The 8,768-nt window shown below is 37.6% G+C and overlaps 1 pseudogene; it reads left to right on the plus strand.

Moving 5' to 3' along the window:
* The first annotated feature begins 2,492 nt into the window (after nucleotides 1-2,492).
* On the plus strand, nucleotides 2,493-4,164 carry LOC137714844 (nucleolar GTP-binding protein 1 pseudogene; annotated as a pseudogene).
* The last annotated feature ends 4,604 nt before the right edge of the window (nucleotides 4,165-8,768 follow it).

Below are 8,768 nucleotides of genomic sequence, written 5' to 3' on the forward strand. Positions count from 1 at the left end.
TTCCATTGACTTTATGTAAATTTTGTCAGGAACCTCCTTAGTGTATTTCAACACCATGATTCCAAATTCGCACTCCGTTTTCCCAAATTTATTGGTTTTGGTGGAGTTTTACTAATGGGTCCTAATATTATGTTTAGGTGTGATTATTATCGATGACTCCAGCTTTCTTAGTTCGAACGGCTTCGACCCGACAACATGATTTGTGAGTGGGTCTTTTATTTTATATAGTATATACATATTTGTTAGTTTCTATTTATACATTTGCTAAAAAGTTTCTACAATACGCCTAGATTAGCATGACGTTTATAAGTGTTAGCGTATTAATAAAAATTATGACGTTATGCTACATCCTACGGGATGCACATGTATGCGTATTATTATTGATGCCTTAATTATATTTATGGATGTGAATAATGTTATGTTGATTAGAATTATTGAATCACTGTGGCATGACTATATTTATGTTATCTGGTCATCGTTGCTGCACCGGTGTTAGTACTCGCTCGGGCCAGGGCCAGTTTTTCACGTGTATGTACACATTGCACTGTACGCTCACTTTGGATCCATTCTAGGTGCCAGTCCTATCCTAGATTAGTGTAGGCAATTAGGACTCGTACGTGCTGCGCGTATCGCCAATCTTCATGTGAATGTAATACTAGAGTGTATATTATTATTACAGCTAGTCATATTCATGTCAGAATAACTCTACATGAACTTGTGTGTAAACATGTGTCGATGAGCACTCAACGTGATATATTTATTTCTGCGAGATATTGTGATTACTGGAAGTTATATGCCTATTTACTAATTTTGTGACATATTGAATCCTTGAGGTGTTGCAAGCTACAGTAAGCATTTTTATACTATACGTAGTATATATATTTTGGAAACTATACTTGTTTTACGACGAGGGGTTACAATGTTTTCAAAAACGTTTTTTTAAAAGTTTATTTTTAGGCCATTCACCCTTGTTTTTCACCCCTCTAGGTTGTAGCAGCTGAACTTTCGTATAGGCGAGGATTCTTGGCAAATCTTATTATTGGAGATTACCTTCAATGGTATAATTCTCATCCTACTCTACTGTACTTTAATTATGCTCTGACATCACTTGTAAAATGGGTTCATTCCGGCTCACAAGCGTACTCTTATATTTAGGCACTTTTAGGTTTAAATTTATTCACATTTTCCATATCACTACATTTTATGGTTTCGTCACCTTCCAGGTGTCCGCCAGCATATCTCGATTAAGAGTCCAAGTGGTCATTCCGGATAGGGGTGTGTCACTGTTTATAAAACTGAAAAAAAAAAAAAAAAAAAAAATCTTCTTTTTTTCTAAATTGTAATATTAATTTTTCTAAATTGTTCAAAACAAAGTTACAATCACTATTTCAAAAAATAATGGTCCCACAAATATTACTAAGAGAACCCCTCCTAGGAACCGGATTCCCTCCGGACCCAAAAAATCTGAGCCTAAGGATCAAATAATTCGGGCCATTAAAATTTGATTCAACGGCTACAAACATGGAGCCCCTCGAAAAGTTATAATAATTATAGTCGTTGAATTAAATTTCAATGGTTTGAATCATTTGATCATTAGACTTAGTTCCTTTGGATCCGGAAGGGATCTCATTCTGCCCTCCTATACCCTCTCGAAGAGGTGTACAAAATACGGCCCATGCGTTTGCCAATTAGGCTAACCATGTTAGTAAGCTATGTTTCCAATAATTAAGTTTAAAAAGGTCTTCGGTGAGTATATACCGAACCCGATTTGTGTTTTAGTACTGAAGTCTAAGTTTAGGGCCTCTAATGAGGGGTACAACACTGCTTACATATGACTTCTACCAAAATTTTCAAGGACTTCGTGGTGAGAATTTGAGCAACAAATATTATTTAGGGGGTTTCAGTTATTTTTCGTGTCGTTGAGAGAATTGAGAAAAATTGAGAAATAATGTAGGAGCGGGTCAGGTTAAAGATTTTCAAGTGCAATATAAATTAATTTAAAGGCGTTTGGTTTTTTTGTTTTTTGGTTCTCCTAATAAAGGTCTTCGGTTTGGTTCAGGATGGTTTAAAATTAACCACAAAACATTTCGAAAACAAAAACCTGCAGCAAGGTTTTAATATTCAGCTGAGTTTTGACATGAATTTCCCTTTCATCATGAAAGTTACGATTTTGGTGATGAAATTAGTGATTCGTTGTTTCCGGTGGAATAGGTTCACTACGTGTAATTAGCCTTTATCTGGTGGTGATGTTATGGTGTTGGCGGGGTGGTTATAAATTTTTGGGTTGAGCAGTTGGATTTTTGTGCTTCTTTATTATTAAAGACTAATGCAAATGTATGCTACACGTTTCGAATCAAATTATGTGCTGTGAAAACCAGTTTCGGAATTAGGACTGAATTGGATACTTTATGTCTTTTACTTTGAGTGTATGGTAATCGACCTTGGTATTAACTTGATCTTATTCTTTTTTGTAAGCAGACCAATTAGTAAACATGGTGCAATATAACTTCAAGAAGATGACTGTTGTGCCAAATGGGAAGGACTTCATTGACATTATCTTATCTCGCACCCAGCGGCAGACCCCAACTGTTGTCCACAAGGGTTATATGCCATTTCCCGCCTTCGTCAGCTCTATATGCGCAAGGTGAAATATACCCAGCAAAATTTTCATGAGAAGCTCTCCAGAATCAACGATGAGTTTCCTAGGCTTGATGACATCCATCCTTTCTATGGCAACCTTCTTCATGTTCTCTACAACAAAGACCACTACAAGCTTGCACTTGGCCAAATCAATACTGCAAGGAACCTTATTGGAAAGATTTCTAAAGACTCTGAAATTGTTGAAGTATGGGGATTCACTTTACTGATATGAATGTCTCAAGGTTGTTGCTCTTGGTGGCATGTGCATGGTTATAAAGAGGATTGATCCTAGTTTAGCTTACCTAGAACAAATTAGGCAGCACGTGGCTAGGCTACCTTCAATTGACCCTAATACCATGACAGTGTTGATTTGTGGCTATCCGAATGTTGGAAAGAGTTCATTCATTAACCAGATTACTAGGGCTGATGAGGATGTCCAGCCCTATGCTTTCACCACCAAATATTAGTGAGATGCGCCGCATCACAGCTCTGGCCCACTTGAGTGCTGCGGCGTTGTTCTTCTTGGACATCTCAGGGTCTTGTGGGTACAACAATGCCCAACAGACAACTCTTTTTCACAGCATTAAGTCTCTGTTTATGAACAAACCACTGATTATAGTCTGCAATAAGACTGATTTGCAGCCATTTGACGGTATATCCGAGGAAGACAAAAAGTTGGTCGCAGAGATGAAAAATGAAGCCATGAAGACAGTGGTTGGTCAAGGAGGTGAGGCTACGAATGATGAGGGGGTACTCTTGACCATGAGCACTTTGATCGATGAGGGGGTGATGTCTGTAAAGAATGCAGCTTGTGAGAGGTTGTTGAATCAGAGAGTTGAGCTGAAGATGAAATCCAAAAGAATAAATGACTGCTTAAATTTCATGTTGCAATGCGAAAGCCGTGTGACAATAAGGAAAGGCCTCTATGTATACCTCAGGTAGTTTTAGAAGCTAAGTCTAAGCAAGCGGTGGAGAAGGAAAAGAGGAGTACAGAAAGAGATTTGGAGAATGAGAATGACGGTGTTGGTGAGTACTCTGCCAGTTTGAAGAAGCACTATATCTTAGTTGATGATGAATGGAAAGAGGATGTCATGCCAGAAAATCTTGACGGGCACAATGTGTATGACTTTGTTGATCCTGATATTTTGCATAGGCTTGAGGAGTTGGAACGAGAAGAAAGACTCCGGCAGGAAGAGGAGGGTGATGATGATTTTGAGATGGATTGGAACTGACTCCAGAAGAGCAGAAGACGTTGGCTGAGATAAGGAAAAAGAAAAGCATTCTCATTCAACAACATGGAATGAAGAAAAGTACGGCAGAGAGTCGACCAACTGTACCAAGGAAATTCGACAAGGATAGGGAGTTCGCAACAAAGAGAATGGGGAGGCAGCTTACAAAGTTGGGGATTTATCCTACTATGTCAATTTATCGAGCGCCCGAAGCAGATCTGTCTCCAGGGGTCGGAAAAGGGAGAGATCAGTTGACAGGGGTGTTACTGACGGTGGCGTTGCTATGGACATATAAATTTCAAATCAATTAAAAGAGCTAGTTGTGTCAATGATAAGCTTTAAATCATTCAACAAATATTCTAGTTTTGGTTATTCAGACCAAAGGAAAAAAAGATAAAAAAAAAAAGATACGGAGGTGTGCAAAATGAACCCACTTTTACGAAGTATAGCATGTGCATAACAACTTGAACCAAAATGCCAAAATGAGTCGATCAAGAGTCTTTCATAAGCCTATTTCATTGTATAAATTTTGGTCAACGCTATGGCTTTTCATCTCTCTCAAATTAAACCCGAAAACAATAAAGAAGACATGTATAACTATTATATGGAAGATCGCGATTATACGAGTAGCCATATACCAGACAATAGTTCTATACATGCTTGAAATAGGACAAGCAACATAAGTTTTTAGAAAAACAAGCGTTACACATCAATATTCAGTGTAGTTGCAATAACAGAATGTAATGCACGGGTAAAGGTCGAACAAATGTAAAACTGATCTCTATTACTTACGATGTTTCAGGAAGTTTTTTAAATTGGCATGGTAAATGTTTTATTACTATTGTTCATTCCTCAATCATTTAGAAAATGCTTTACAACTGAAAGCAACAAAGTGAAGTCGTAACAAGGCATCAAAGCAAATACATCGAAATTTTATTCTAACTCATGAAACATCCCACAAATTTTTTAGCCCTACAAAAGTTCGATTCTCTATTTAAGATAGCTAAGAAGGAGGTGGGACAGAAGTTGCAATTATACAATGATTAAATACTCGGTCAGATCTGGCTTGAATGGTAGTTCTGTTCCCGGTGTGTTCATAAGTAAAGGTGTTGTTCACGAAAATATTATGGCACGGTCTTCCCAATGCCACAAGGGCCCGACAACTAAAGTCACCAATTTTCTTCCCTTTGAAAATATAGTTGTACACGTCGAATGCATACTTTATGCTGAAATGTTTTTTGCACTCAACCACGGCCGGCGAGTCATCCAAATGTGCCAACATTGGAAGTGCGCAACTCGCCAAAAGCAAAATGACCACAATTGGAAACATGTTTAGTCTGGCCATAATGGTGGAAAGGATGAATAACTTTTGATTTTTTCATAAAATGATCCCTTAGATGCAGTTGAACTTTGATGCAAGGAGTTCTACACTTATAAGGGATGAGACAAAGGTGCAAGTCATTTGTAAAATGAAAAACGCATTTTCCTTAAAACTACTTTAGCAACGTATTTACTGATGTGAGGTATCATATATGAGAGTTTCTAATTTGGTATTTATTTGGTACCATAAATGCAACTTAGAAGTTCCCATAAATTGTTTAATTAATATCAACAATTACATAGCTATTTATTATTTCGCACAAATATTACGTGTTTGCAAATTAATTCACTGACTAGTTTATCACAATAGAGTTATGAAAACCGTGAACTGAACTTGCATGTCATGACTATCGTTGCGTGAAAAAGAGACTACAAGCAAGAAAAAAGAACGCGACAAGCCTTAATTGTTCTGCAGCAAATGGACAAACGTATTTCTCGAGTATATTAGTACTACTATATCAAAATGAAAATATGACGTAAGATATTAAATTTGTTAAGAAGCGAAGAATCGTTGAAGAACAATAGATTAAGTAAATGAGCACCCCTTTCTTGGTAAACTCATTTTAGCACAAATATTATATCACACCCTACTGCTTATGGTACAATACTTATGTCCCGCACGCCTGAATATAACATTGACGAGCTACAATTACGTCAATAATAAGTGTCAAATTATTCAACAAATATCCTAGTTTTCGTTATTCAGACCAAATAAAAAAAGATAAAAGATACAGAGGTAACACACTTTTACAAAATGTAGCATGTGCATAACAACTTGAACCAAAAGGCCAATAGGAGTTGATCAAGACTCTTTCATAAGCCTATCTCAACGTCGTTTTGTAAGAATTTTGGGCAATACGCCATTGCAAACTTTTCATCTTTCTCAATTTGGACCCGGAAATAATAAAGAGGACACGTATGACTGTTACCAGGAAGATTGCGAGCATACGAGCAGCCATATAGCGGACAATAGTTCCGTACATGCTAGAAATGGGACGAGCAACATAAGTTTTTAGAAAAACAAGCATTACACATCAATATGCAATGTAGCTGCAATAACCAAACGTAATGCATGGGTAAAAGGCGAACAAATGTAAAATTGATCTCTACTACTTATGATGTTTCACAAAGTTTTTTAAATTGGCGTGGTAGTTTTTATTACTTTTGTTCATTCCTCAATCATTTAGAAAATGCTTTACAACTCAAAGGAACAAAGTGAAGTCATAACAAGACATCAAAGCAAATACGTAGAATTACTCTAATTCATGAAACATCCCACAAATTTGTTAGCCCTAGAGAAGTTCAATTCTCTGTTTAAGATAGCGAAGATAGAGGTGGGATAGAAATTGCAATTATACAATGATTAAATACTCGGTCAGCCCTGGCTTGAATGACAGTTCTTTTCCCGGTGTGTTCATAAGTAAAGGTGTTGTTCACGAAAACTTTATGGCATCGTCTTCCTAAAGCCACAAAGGCCCTACAACTAAAGTCACCAATTTTCTTCCCCTTGAAAATATAGTTGTACACGTTGAATGCATACTTTATGCTGAAATTGTTTTTGCACTCAACCACAGTTGACGAGTCATCCAAATGCGCCAACGTTGGAAGTGCGCAACTCGCCAAAAGCAAAATGACCACAATTGGAAACATGTTTAGTCCGACTATAATGGTGGAAAGAATGAGTAACTTTTGATTTTCTCATAAAATGATGCTTTAGAGAGATGAGGCAAAGGTGCGAGTCATTCGTAAAATGAAAAACGTATTTTCCTATAAAACTACTTTAGCAACGTACTTACTGATGTAAGGTATCAAATACGAGAGTTTCTAATTTGATATTTATTTTGGTACCATAAACGCAACTAACAAGTTCCCATAAATTGTTTAATTAATCTCAACAATCACATAGCAATTTTTTATTTTGCACAAATATTACTTGTTTGCAAATTAATTCACTAACTAGTTTATTCTGGCAAAGGAGGAACACAAAAAGGTCATCACTCGCATCGCAGCCTATCCAGCAGCTCACTTCAACAGCAATAAAAGGGCAAAGATCTGACAGTTCCAGCCCGAAGATCTAGTCCTAAGAAAAGCCTTCATCACTGCCTTCAGAAAATGCTCTAAAAATATGGATCCCATCTGGGAGGGTCCGTACAAGATCAACAGAGTAGACAACAAGGGTAGTTATAACTTCGCCGCCATGAACGACAAAGAGATCGAAAATCAGTGGAATGCCTACAATTTGAGGAAGTACCATGCGTGACCTCCTACTACATTAATGCCCGAAGACTCAAGCAGCTCAATGGGCACCCCCTCGCAAGCTGAGGATTATCTAATTGTTATGCAGTTCCTACCTTACAGCTAAGTTTTCATACGTTTCACTCATTTTTCAATGAAGAATTCAGAAGTTATTCACAACTCAACACGACTGCATGCTTACAATAACTGATCATTCTGGCACTTCAAATAAAGATTGCGCTCTCATAGGAATTGCACCCCATTAAGGACCAACCATAGTCTCCAGCTGTGCTAAACTTATACAACCGTACATTTTTGTAAAGGTTAAACAGTTAGCATGCAAATACAAAGCACTATCCATTTGCGACATGCTACGCAGTCGATAAGCTTCATCTCTGCCAAGCGTGGAATTGTTGTTCAGATCTACACTAATTTATAAAGTGTTGTGATACTTGCTACGCAACCCAAGAATTGGTTACGTAAAGTGCAAGGAGTTCTCTCGGACCTTTGCACACGAAATTCCATTCAACCGCGTACTTTTGATACGAAGCGTTAGCGAATTTCAAGCCCCAAAAATCTTTAGTATGTTGTGATGCAAGCCACATAGCTCAAAAGATTAAAGAAAGCCAAAGTCAACAGCCAAGTGGTCACACAACTTATTTGCTTTTGTAAGTAGGGTGCCAAGCTGCTGATCCTATGGCTAACAACTTTGAAAAAGTCCTACACCAAAACCTATGGGTGTATAGGCTACATGGCCATGTCTACTTATAGAAAAGTAGCACGTCTGCTGCTGGTCAAAAAGTCAAAGGTTAGGCGTAAACAAAAGAAGCAAAGATGAAGAAAAACGAAGAAAGCAAGTTTATTAAATTTTCTAGCAAAATTGATAAACAAAACACAAAGGCCGATGGAGTTCAAGCAAAGTAAAAAGCAACAAGGAAAAGAAAGAAAATCCTAAAGGCTACCTAGAAGATAACTCTTCAGCAGCTTGGACATCCCACGACTACTTATCCGCCACACCTTCAACAGCTGCCACATTCACTCTTGGCTACCCTAACCTGGGCACCAACTTCTCCGACTGCTTCACCAATGGAAGCATTAAAAGTGAAAGCAAGCAATTCTTCAAGAGAAATAGAAAAGGTATCGAAGTCATTCCTAGCAAACTCAAAGTCAGATGGCCTACCAAAGAGATGATCTACATAACCGAGCTTGTAGAAATCAGCCTGACACTAGACAAGCTAAGCCCCGAATCCGGAGCAAATACATTGAAATTTTATTCTAACTCAT

This window comes from Pyrus communis, chromosome 3 (genome assembly GCF_041283825.1).
Source record: "Pyrus communis isolate YQ-2024b chromosome 3, ASM4128382v1, whole genome shotgun sequence".
NCBI classification, from domain to species: Eukaryota; Viridiplantae; Streptophyta; class Magnoliopsida; order Rosales; family Rosaceae; genus Pyrus; species Pyrus communis.